This window comes from Oryctolagus cuniculus, chromosome 19 (genome assembly GCF_051225735.1).
Source record: "Oryctolagus cuniculus isolate XC-2025 breed Fujian yellow rabbit chromosome 19, ASM5122573v1, whole genome shotgun sequence".
Classification (NCBI taxonomy): Eukaryota; Metazoa; Chordata; class Mammalia; order Lagomorpha; family Leporidae; genus Oryctolagus; species Oryctolagus cuniculus.
In genome coordinates, this window is record NC_142885.1 from 69,326,621 (window position 1) to 69,338,971 (window position 12,351).

Sequence of the window (12,351 nt, forward strand, 5' to 3'; positions counted from 1 at the left end):
TGGCTTGGCCCAACCCTAGTCATGGTGGCAATCTGGGGAGTGAACTAGCAGATGGAACATCTCTCCCTTTCTCTCTCTCTCTCTCTAACTCTTTCAATTACATAAAAACTTAAAAGAAGAAGAAGAAGGAGAAGTCATTATGTTGGGGTTGGCACTGTGGTATATAGCACATAAAGGCACTCCCTGTGACAGTATTCCATTAGGTCGTCGGTTTGTACCCTGGCTGCTCCACTTCTGATTAGCTCCCTGCTAACGAATTTGGGAAAAGCATCAGAAGATGGCCCAAGTGCTTAGGCCCTTGCACCCACATGGGAGACCTGGAACAAGCACCTGACTTCAGCCTGGTCCAGTGCTGGCTGTTGTGGCCATCTGGGGAGTGAACCAATGTTTGGAATATCTCTTTCTCGTCCCTCTTCCTCTACTCTTTCAAATAACTAAAATTAAAAATATACATAATAATAAATAAAAGAAGAAGTCTCTAGGGAAATCCAGTGGGAAAGGAAAACAAGTAAACAGTAAACATAACCTAACTCCTAGCCACAGAAACCAAATCTCACCTTAAAGGCCTACTTGTAATTCCTTTTAATCAGTATACGAAATAGAACTTTCAATGAAAAATAACAATTTCAACATTTCAACAAGGGCATTTTTTTTTAAATTTATTTAAAAGTCAGAATTATATACACACAAAGAGAGAGAGAGAGAGAGAGATGTCTTCCATCCGATGGTTCACTCCCCAGTTGGCCGCAATGGCCAGAGCTGCCCCCATCTGAAGCCAGGAGCTTCCTCCAGGTCTCCCACACAGTTGCAGGGCCTAAGCACTTGGGCATCTTCTACTGCTTTCCCAGGCCATACAGAGAGCTGGATAGGAAGTGGAGTAGCTGGGACTCAAACTGGAGCCCATATGGGATGCCGGCGCTTCAGGCCAGGGCGTTAACCCATTGCACCAATGCGCCGGCCCTTCAACAGGGGCATTCTAAAAGAAAATATGCAGACTCTGAATGGTTTGTTTTTTTTTTTTTGATTAATTAATTTATTTATTTGACAGGCAGAGTGGATAGTGAGAGAGAGAGACAAAGAGAAAGGTCTTCCCTTTGCCGTTGGTTCACCCTCTAATGGCCGCCGCGACCGGCGCGCTGCGGTCAGCGCACCGCGCTGATCCGATGGCTGGAGCCAGGTACTTCTCCTGGTCTCCCATGGGGTACAGGGCCCAAGCACCTGGGCCATCCTCCACTGCACTCCCTGGCCACAGCAGAGAGCTGGCCTGGAAGAGGGGCAACCGGGACAGAATCCGGCACCCCGACCGGGACTAGAACCCGGTGTGCCAGCGCCGAAAGGCGGAGGATTAGCCTAGTGAGCCGTGGCACCGGCCTCTGAATAGGTTTAATAAGCATTAGATCCAGATTTGAATATGGCGAAGATGTTAGAATTATTAGAGTTAAGAATTCGGACTTGGGGCCAGCACTGTGGCGTAGTAGGTAAAGCCACTGCCTGCAGTGCCGGCAACCCATATGGGCACCGGTTCGAATCTGATTTACAGAAAGAGAAGAAGAGACACAGAGAGGTTTCTTATCTGCTGGTTCACTCCCCTGAATGCTGCAACAGCCAGGCCTGGGCCAGGCCACACCGGGAGCTTCCTCCAGGTTCCCATGTGAGTGCAGAGACCCAAACATTTGGGCCATCCTCCGCTGCTTTCCCAGGCCCAGGGAGTTGGATCAAAGTAGAGCAGCCTGGACACGAATCAGCATCCATGTGGAATGCCAGCATTGCAGGTGGTGGTTCTACCCACTGCACCATGACACTGGCCCCCACACACTTTATTTCAGATGTTTACTTATTTATTTTCATTTTGTTTGAAAGGCACAGAGTGTGGGGCTGGTGTAGTGGTGTAGCAGGTAAAGCCGCCACCTGAAGTGCCGGCATCCCATATGGGTGCCGGTTCGAGACCCAGCTGCTCTACTTCCGATCCAGCTCTCTGCTATGGCCTGGAAAAGCAGTGGAAGATGGCCCAAGTACCTGTGTCCCTGAACCCACGTGGGAGACCTGGAAGAAGCTCCTGGCTCCTGGCTTCCGATAGGATTAGCTCTGGCTGCTGTGGCTATTTGGGGAGTGAACCTGTGGATGGAAGACCTCTCTCTCTGTTTCTCCCTCTGTCTGTAACTATGCCTCTCAACAAATCTTTTAAAAAAAACTTATAAAAGAAGAATTCGAACTTAAAACAGCTATGATGATGATGATGATGAATCACTCTGGGCTGTAATGGAAGAAGAGGACAACATGTAGAACAAGTGGATAAAGCACACAAATGGAAACTCTAAGAAAGAACAAAAAGAAAATGACAGAAACCAGAAACTAACAGAAATGAAGAACGTCTGTCATGAACTCATCAACAGACTAGACACAGCCAAGGAAAGAAATGATGAGCTTGAAGAAATGTCAAAAGCAACTTCCAGGCCGGCGCCACGGCTCACTGGGCTAATCCTCCGCCTGCAGCGCCAGTACCCCAGGTTCTAGTCCTGGTCGGGGCGCCGGTTCTTTCCTGGTTGCTCCTCTTCCAGGCCAGCTCTCTGCTGTGGCCCGGGAGTGCAGTGGAGGATGGCCCAGGTGCTTGGGCCCTGCACCCGCATGGGAGACCAGGAGGAAGCACCTGGCTCCTGGCTTCAGATCAGTGCGGTGCACCAGCTGCAGTGGCTATTGGAGGGTGAACCAACGGTAAAGGAAGACCTTTCTGTCTCTCTCTCTCTCACTGTCCACTCTGCCTGTCAAAAAAAAAAGGGGGGGGGGCAACTTCCAAAATTGAAATGCAATCAGAAAAAATGAAAAAGAGAGAACGGAACACACAAGCATCCAAGCAGTGGGAAAATTAGAGAGGCATGAACATGTATTATGGAATACACGAGAAGACAGAAAGGGGCAGAAGACATAGCTGAAGCAGTAATTCCAAAATTAATGACAGCCAACAAACTAGATATCGAGGGAGCTCATAGAGTACCAAATAGACAACGCCAAAAATCTACACACAGGTGATCAAAACTACAGAAAATCAGACAAGGATAACATTCAAAGAAACCAAGGGAATGCGGAACCCCTTACTCTGAGGACAAAGCGTCAGAATTACACAAGACTTCTTTCAGAAACTATCCAGCAGACAGAGTGGAGGACATACTTCAAGTGTTGAAAGAAAAAAAAAAAACACTAACCTACAAGTCTGTATCCAGTGAGGTTGTCCTTCAACATGAAGAGACAAAATTTCTCAGATGAACAAAAATTAAATAAGATGTGTCAGCAGCAGCCACACCCTATAAAAAAAAGTTAAGGAAGCTGTGAAACAGCGGGTTAACACCGTAGCCTGAAGCACCGGTATCCCAAATGGGTGCCGGTTCAAGACCCGGCTGCTCCACTTCCTATCCAGCTCTCTGCTATGGCTGGGAAAGCAGTGGAGGATGGCCCAAGTCCTTGGGACCCTGCACCCACGTCAGAGACCTGGAAGAAGCTCCTGGCTTCAGATTGGCACAGCTCCAGCCATTGTGGCAAACTGAGGAGTGAACCAGCAGATGGAAGACCTCTCTCTCTATCTCTGCCTCTCCTCTCTCTATGTAACTCTTTCAAATAAATAAATAAATCTTTAAAAAAAAAAGTTTTGAGGAAAGGAAGACGGGGGCAGCATTTTAGCACAGTAGGTTAAGCTGCCATTTGCAACGTCAGCATCCCAAACGAGCGCCTATTCAAATCCTGGCTGCTCCACTTCTAATCCAGCTCCCTGCTAATGAACCTGGGAAAGCAGCAGAAGATGGCCCAAGTCCCTGGGGCCCTTGCACCCATGTGGGAGACCCAGAGAAGCTCCTGGCTCCCAGCTTCAGATGCACCCCAGCTCCAACCATTCCGGACATCTGGGGAGCGAACCTGCAGATGGAAGATTTCTCTCCCTCAGCCTCTCCCTCTCTTTCCTTTCAAATAAATAAATATTTAAAAAAATAAAAAAACTATTACTGATACAGCGATATGTTAAGAGTGGAAAAACATGCATATGAAATGCTCAGTTAAAACCAGAGAAAGCTAAAAAGAGAGCAAGACCAAAACCCAAACTAAGAAACAAAAGATACAGTTAAAAAAAAAAAGCAGATATTAACACAATTCTGTCAGTAATAACTTTAAAAAAAATTTATTTGAGGCCGGCGCCGTGGCTCACTAGGCTAATCCTCCGCCTGCAGCGCTGGCACCCTAGGTTCTAGTCCCGGGCAGGGCACTGGTTCTGTCCCGGTTGCCCCTCTTCCAGTCCAGCTCTCTGCTGTGGCCAGGGAGTACAGTGGAGGATGGCCCAGGTCCTTGAGCCCTGCACCCCATGGGAGACGAGGAGGAAGCACCTGGCTCCTGCCTTCGGATCGGTGCAGCGCACCGGCCGCAGCACACCAGCTGTAGCAGCCACTTGGGGAGTGAACCAACGGAAAAAGGAAGACCTTTCTCTCTGTCTCTCTCTCTGTGTCTAACTCTGCCTGTCCAAAAAAAAAATTATTTGAAAGGTGAAATTACAGAGAGGCAGAGGGAGAGAGAGGGAAGGAGGGAGGGAGGAGAAAAGGAGGGGGAGGGAGAGAGAGGGAGAGAGAGAGAAGGAAAGGGAGAGAGAGAGAGGTCGGTCTTCCATTCACTAATTTACTCCCCAAATGGCCACAACAGCTGGAGCTGCACTGATCCAAAGCCAGGAACCAGGAGCTTCCTCCTGGTCTCCCAGGTGGGTACAGGGGCCCAAGGAGTTGGGCCATCTTCCTCTGCTTTCCCAGGTCATGGCAGAGAGTTGGATCAGAAGTAGAGCAGCCAGGACTTGAACCGGCGCTCATACTGGATGCCAGCACTACAGGTAGCAGTTTTACCCACTACATCACAGCACTGGCCCCCAGTAATCACTTTAAATGTCAATGGTCATGGCCAACATTGTGACATACTGGTTTAATAAAGCCACTGCCTGCAATGCTGACATCCCATACTGGCGCCAGCTTGAGACCTTGCTGTTCCATTTATGATCCAGCTCCCTGCTAATGCACCTGGGGAAGGAGTGGAGGATAGCTCAAGTGCTTGGGCTCTGCACCCACCTGGGAGACCCAGAAGAAGCTCCTGGCTTCAGCCTGACTCAGCCCCAGGCATTGCCACCATTTGGGGAGTGAACCAGCAGATGGTCTCTCTCTCTGTGTCTCCCTAACTGTGCCTCTCAAATAAATATACCTTAAAAAAAAGTCAATGGTCTTAAGGGTAACAGTTAAAACAGAAATTATCAGAGAATACCCAAAATGGGACCCAAAGATCTGTTTTTAAGATACTCATTTTAAAGATAAAGATGTAGGCAGATTAAAATGAAAAGGGATGGATAAAGATATACCAGCTAACACTACTAAAAAAAAAAAAAGTTTGAATAGCTATCTCTTTTTGTAAATATTTATTTATTTATTTGAAAGGGAGGGAGGGAGAGAGAGAGAGAGAGAGAAAGAGAGACAAGAGGTCTTCCGACCACTGGATCACTCTAAAGATAGCCACAATGGCCAGAACTGAGCCGATCCAAAGCCAGGAACCAGGAGCTTCTTCCGGGTCTCCCACGTGGGTGCAAGGGCCCAAGCACTTGGACCATCTTCCACTGCTTTCCCAGGCCATAGCAGCAAGCTAGATCAGAAGTGGAGCAGCCAGAACTCAAACTGGCACCCATATGCGATGCTGGCACTTCAGGCGGTAAATTTTCGAGCTATGCCACAGCGCTGGTCCTGGAATAGCTATCTTAATTTCAGGTAAAGAAGACTTCAGAGCAAGGAAAAGAGAGAGCAAGACAGACGCACTGCATAATGACAAAGGAACACTTCTCCAAGAAGACAACAATCCTCGGCATGTATGTGCCTTAAACAGAGCACCAAAACATGAGATAAAAACTGACAGGACTGCAGAGAGGAATGAATGAATTCACCATTATTGTAGGAGACATCAACATCCCTCTTTCAAAATGGACAAAATGGTACCAAATTACCTCTAGAAGGTAATTTGCTAATAACCAAAATATTCTCTGATTTAGCATACACCCTTGGACTCAGCAATTTCACTTACTTTACAGGAATATCCTACAGAGAGATGTGCAAATAATTTTATCAGTGCAGTATCATTCACTGCAGAAAAACTGAAAGCCCACTCCCTCTTAATGTCCATCAACAAGGGATTGATGTGATAAGACACTAATACACCCAAATAACAAAAATACAACTGTTAAAAACAGTATCATGGGTTGTGGTGGAATGAGAAGGCCGTGCCAAGATGGCTGCTGGCAAGTGAGCGTCAGTTACTCAGGAAATGGCTTTGGAACCCACCTGGCAAAGGAGCCTGCCTGGCAACAGGCTGTGATTGGTTAGGGCATAAACAGCCCTTTGACTGGATTGGCTGCCTTGGCTATATAAGCTGCTGTACCAACTGAAATAAACGAGTCTTTTGGCTGTTCTCCTCTGGCCTGCTTTCACCCGACTCCCAGTATAATCCACAGCAACAATGGGTTCCCAAAAGGTTTGCATCTAATAAGGAACAATCTCCAAAGTATCTCACTCAGTGGAAAAACAGGGTACAGGTCAAAGGGCAAAACATGCTATCATTTATTTACATTGACAAAAATGTATTTTATATAAATATATAAAAATAAATTCCCTATAATATATATTTATATATGCATGACATATATCTGGAATATTTCAAGAAACCTCAGAGGAGGGAGTCTGAGGAAGGAATTTCTGTACCCTGCTGAAGGTCCTGGTAAGAAAATTTTCATAATGTGCAGGTACTGTCTTCTCTCAAAACAGATACCTGGATAAAACACAAACAGCCTTTAACCCAGCAATCCAATATTTAGGACTCTTTCCAATAGAAATAAAAACACAGTCACAAAATATACACTACCTGATCACTTATAATGAAAAACAGCATATTTCGACAACAGGGGAATGTCTGATTAAATATGGATGCAATTCAGCTTTCTACCATGGACTTAGAGAAACACTCATGATATAATAAGAAAAGCAAAATGTAATGTGTATTGGGGTCAGCACTGTGGCGCAGCGGGTTAAAGCCCTGGCCTGAAGCAGCAGCATCCCATATGGGCGCATCCCATATAGGCACTAGTGCCAACTACTCTTCTTCCGATCCAGCTCTCTGCTATGGCCTGGGAAAGCAGTAGAAGATGGCCCAAGTCCTTGAGCCCCTGCACCCTCCTGGGAGACCTGGAAGAGGCTCTTGGCTTCTGCCTCTGGATTAGTGCAGCTCCAGCCATTGTGGCCATTTGGGGAGTGAACCAGCAGATGGAAGACCTCTGTGTCTCTACCTCTCTGTAACTCTTTCAAATAAATAAAATATAAAAAAAAGTAATGTACTTTTGGAAAGGTTTATCAAATGAAAAGGCTACATATGTATAAAGAGTATAAAGATAGGTGGAAAAAACATACATCAGACTTTGACACTGGATACCTCAGGTAGGTGGACACAGCTGAGGGATGGAAGCAAGATTTTACTTCAAATATTTTTGTATATATTATTTTTATAAATAAAACAGGTTAACACATCTTTAAGAAGTTCTGCAATGAAGCAAGGCAGAACAGAAGGACAAAAGCTCAGGGCCAGCACTGTGGCGTAGTGGGTAAAGCCACTGCCTGCAGTGCCGGCATCTCGTGTGGGCGCCGGTTTGAGTCCTGGCTGCTCCACTTCCGATTCAGCTCTCTGCTGTGGCCTGGGAGAGCAGTGGAAGATGGCCCAAGTCCTTGGGCCCCTGCACCCACATGGGAGACCTGGAAGAAGCTCCTGGCTCCAGATCGGCACACTGAGGCCATTGCAGCCAATTGGGAAGTGAACCAGCAGATGGAAGACACATCCTTCTCTCTTTCTGCCTCTCCTTCTGTGTGTTAACTCTTTCAAATAAATAAATCTTTTTTAAAAAATAAAAGGACAACAGCTCGAGGGATATACACCCACGGAGGTTTCACTACTCTTTGCACACAGGAGATGTTAACGCAGGTCCACACAAACCAACACAAACACCCCTAAGAGACTACAGGTGGGCCTTCAGCAGAGGAGAGCCAGACTATTACAAGAGGGTGCTGAGGAGGGGAATGATCTAGAACTCAAAGTGATACTGCAGACCCTATAGCATCATTTCACCCAGCAGTGCTCAGTTGCTTGGCTATCACACCAGACAGAAACACCAGGGTCTAAGGTTTTGTTGTCTAGATAGAATGAGGTTAGAGGATGAGGTAAGGATAATACAGTCACGATGGTCCACAAAATCTGCAAAAATGGGTGGGCAGAAACAAAAGAGCCGATAGACTGAGGTTTCCCCTGACATCACAGAAAAAAATGCAGCAGGAGCCAATCCCTAAAACTCAAGCCCCAGATTCCCTGAGATTTGAAGAATTAGATGGTCAATGTGTAGTTAGACTTGGGTTGAATCCTAGATCTACTCTATTTACTTTGAGATCCTAGCTAATTCCCATGTACAAATGGACACCATATTTATTGCGGGATTTTCAAAGGATTTATGGCAATGATGGAAAAGACCAAAGGTGCCTAGGACGTAACTCAAGAATGTCCTTTCCAAAACTCCGTATTTACAAGGGGTCAGTTCAGTTTCAAAACAAAGTTTCCTCTACTAAAGTTTTTGATCTATAAAATGCTCATTACCCAGCCACATGACTAATTGAGGTGATAAATTATGACTTGATGTGACATGGTGTGATAAATATGACGTGGACTTTTTGAAAACCACACACATGAATTTTCCTTAATTTTATAACCAATCTGCTAACACAATGAAATATTTTTTAGGATATATATATAGATATCCTAAGAAATAGACCTTTTTTTTTTTTTTTTTTTTTTAACAGGCAGAGTGGACAGTGAGAGAGACAGACAGAGAAAAAGGTCTTCCTTTGCCGTTGGTTCACCCTCCAATGGCCGCCGCGGCCGGCGCGCTGTGGCCGGCGCACCGCGCTGATCCGATGGCAGGAGCCAGGAGCCAGGTGCTTTTCCTGGTCTCCCATGGGGTGCAGGGCCCAAGCACCTGGGCCATCCTCCACTGCACTCGCGGGCCACAGCAGAGAGCTGGCCTGGAAGAGGGGCAACCGGGACAGAATCCGGTGCCCCAACCGGGACTAGAACCCGGTGTGCCGGCGCCGCTAGGCGGAGGATTAACCTAGTGAGCTGCGGCGCCGGCCAAAACAGACCTTTTTTTAAAAAAGAGTTATTGGGGGCTGGTGCCGTGGTGCAGTAGGTTAATCTCCTGCCTGCAGTGCCAGCATCCCATATGGACACTGGTTCTAGTCCCAGCTGCCCCTCTTCCAATCCAACTCTCTGCTATGGCCCAGGAAAGAAGATGGCCCAAGTCCTTGGGCACTTGCACCCGCATGGGAGACCAGGAAGCACCTGGTTCCTGGCTTCAGATCGGCGCAGCTCCAGCCGTTGCAGTCATCTGGGGAGTGAACCAACAGAAGGAAGACCTCTCTGTATCTCCCTCTCACTGTCTTTAACTCTACCTCTCAAATAAATAAATAAAATCTTTTAAAAAAAGTTATTAGAAAGTCAAAATAAGAGAGAGAGGTCTTCCATTTGCTGCTTCACTCCCCAAATGGCTACAACAGCCGGAGCTGGGCCCATCTGAAGCCAGGAGCTGCATCCACATCTCCCACATGGGTGCAGGGGCCCAAGGACTTGGGCCATCTTCCACTGCTTTCCCAGGTGCATTAACAGGCAGCTGGATGAGTATCCAGAGGTGCTCCGTGAGATGCCAGCACTGCAGACAGTGGCTTAACCCGGAATGCCACAGATAAAGCCCCTAAAGTATAATTTTAAAATATTGAGGCTAATACTTTCTTACCCTTGGAGGTAGGTATACTTGGGTTTACTTACTGTGTTTATCAGTATTTTAAGTCATTTTTTACTCTTTAGACATACTGCTTCACAATGAAGTTTTTACTTTGAAAAATCAGCCTTCAATCATGTTTTCTCCTAAAACCTTATAGCTGATGCTGACTGCACCAAAGAACCAGCAAACTTTCAAAAATAAAAGGCACTTACTAGGGCCAGTGGTGTGGCATAGCAGGTTAAGCTGCTACCTGCAATGCCAGCATCCCATATGGGTGCTGGTTTGAGTCCTGGCTGCTCCACTTCCAATCTAGCTCCCTGCTAATGTGTTGGGAAAGCAGCAGAAGACAGCTCAACTATTTGGGCCTCTGCCACCCAAGTGGGAGACTCAGCTGGAGTTCCAGGCTCCTGACTTCAACCTGGCCCAGTTCTGGCTATTACGGCCACAAGGGGAGTGGGCCAACAGATGGGAGATCTCTGTCTCTCCCTCTGTGACTCTGCTTTTCAAATAAATAAATCCCAAAAAAAGAAGAATTTGTCTAACAGGTATCCCATTGCATACGTTTCGTTGTTCATTCATGCACTGATGGGCATTTGGGTCATCTCAACCTTTTGGCAATTATGAACAGGGGTACAAGGTTTTGTTTGAACACTTTTTTTCAATTCTTTTTGGCACTCACTTTGGAATGGAATTGTGGGGTCATATGGCAATTCTTTAACTTACTGAGGAACCACAAACCGTTTTCCACAGCAGCTACACAATTTTACATTCTCTCCACCAATTTAAGAGTTCCAATTTTCTACATCCTCACCAATATTTATTTGTTCTTGTTTTTCTGAAAGATTACCCTACTGAGTATGAAGCAGTTCGTCATTGTGGTTTTTATTTGCATTTCCTTAAGACTAATGATGCTGAACATCTTCCCATGTGCTTGCTGGCCATCTGTACATCTTCTGTGAAGCTATTCAAATCCCGTGCCCATTTTCTCACTGAATCGTCTTTAAGTTGTAAAAGGTTCATGTATACTGTGGCTGTTTGACAGTGCTAGGCCATTCAGTTACAACAAAACACCAGACTCGGCAGTTTATAAACAACAAAACAATTTATTTCTTGCAGTTCTGGAGGCTGGGAAGACCAAGATGAAGGTGCTGGCAATTCTGTGTCTGGCTGTGGCCCCTTCTTCCCAGCCAGCCATCTTCTCACTCCAACCTCAAGTGGCAGAAGGAGCAGAGTGGTTGCTCTTGGCCCTCTTTCATAAAGGCTCTTACTCAGGGCCAGCGCTGTGGTGTATGGTGGATTGAAGCTGCAGCATGCAGTGCCGGCATCCCATATGGGTGTTGGTTCGAGTCCTGGCTGCTCCACATCCGATCCAGCTCTCTGTTATGGCTTGGGAAAGCAGTAGAAGATGGCCCAAGTCCTTGGGCCCCTGCATCCATATGGGAGACCTGGAAGAAGCTCCAGGCTTCAGATGGGCCCAGCTCTGGCCATTGTGGTCATTTGGGGAGTGAACCAGCAGATGCAAGACCTCTATAAGTCTTTCAAATAAAGAAAATTAATCTTCAAAAAATAAAAGGGTAAAGGTTCTTATTTCATTCACATAACCTCCAAAAGGCTTCACTGCTCCTTGGGTAGGGGCAGGGGGAGCAGTGAGAATCTGAACACATGAATTTTGGAAAAACATAAACATTCAGATAACATAGACTTAATCAGCGATATGATCTGCAAATATTTTCTTCCATTTTTGTATGTTATCTTTTCAGTTGAAAGGCACACACCAAAGTTTTTTTTTTTTTTTTCCATAAAGTTCAGTTTATCTTTTTTTTCCTTTCCTTGCTTTTGGTGCCCAATCTAGAACCCATTCCAAATTCAAGGTTATGGAGATTTACTCCTATTTCTTCTAAGAGTTTCATATTTTTATTTTTAGATTTTTTTTAAAGATTTATTTTTTATTTTTATTTTTTATTTTTTTTGACAGGCAGAGTGGACAGTGAGAGAGAGAGACAGAGAGAAAGGTCTTCCTTTGCCGTTGGTTCACCCTCCAATGGCCGCCGCGGCTGGCGCGCTGCGGCCGGCGCACCGCGCTGATCCGATGGCAGGAGCCAGGAGCCAGGTGCTTTTCCTGGTCTCCCATGGGGTGCAGGGCCCAAGCACCTGGGCCATCCTCCACTGCACTCCCTGGCCACAGCAGAGGGCTGGCCTGGAAGAGGGGCAACCGGGACAGAATCCGGTGCCCCGACCGGGACTAGAACCCGGTGTGCCGGCGCCGCTAGGCGGAGGATTAGCCTAGTGAGCCGCGGCGCCGGCCTAAGATTTATTTTTTTTTTTTTTTGAAAGGCAGAGTTAGAGAGAGGCAGAGACAGAGAAGAGAGAAAAGTCTTCCATCTGCTGGTTCACTCCCCAGATGGCTGCAATGGCTGGAGCTGCACCAATCCAAAGCCAGGAGCTTCTGCAAGGTCTCCCACACAGGTGCAGGGGCCCAAGGACTT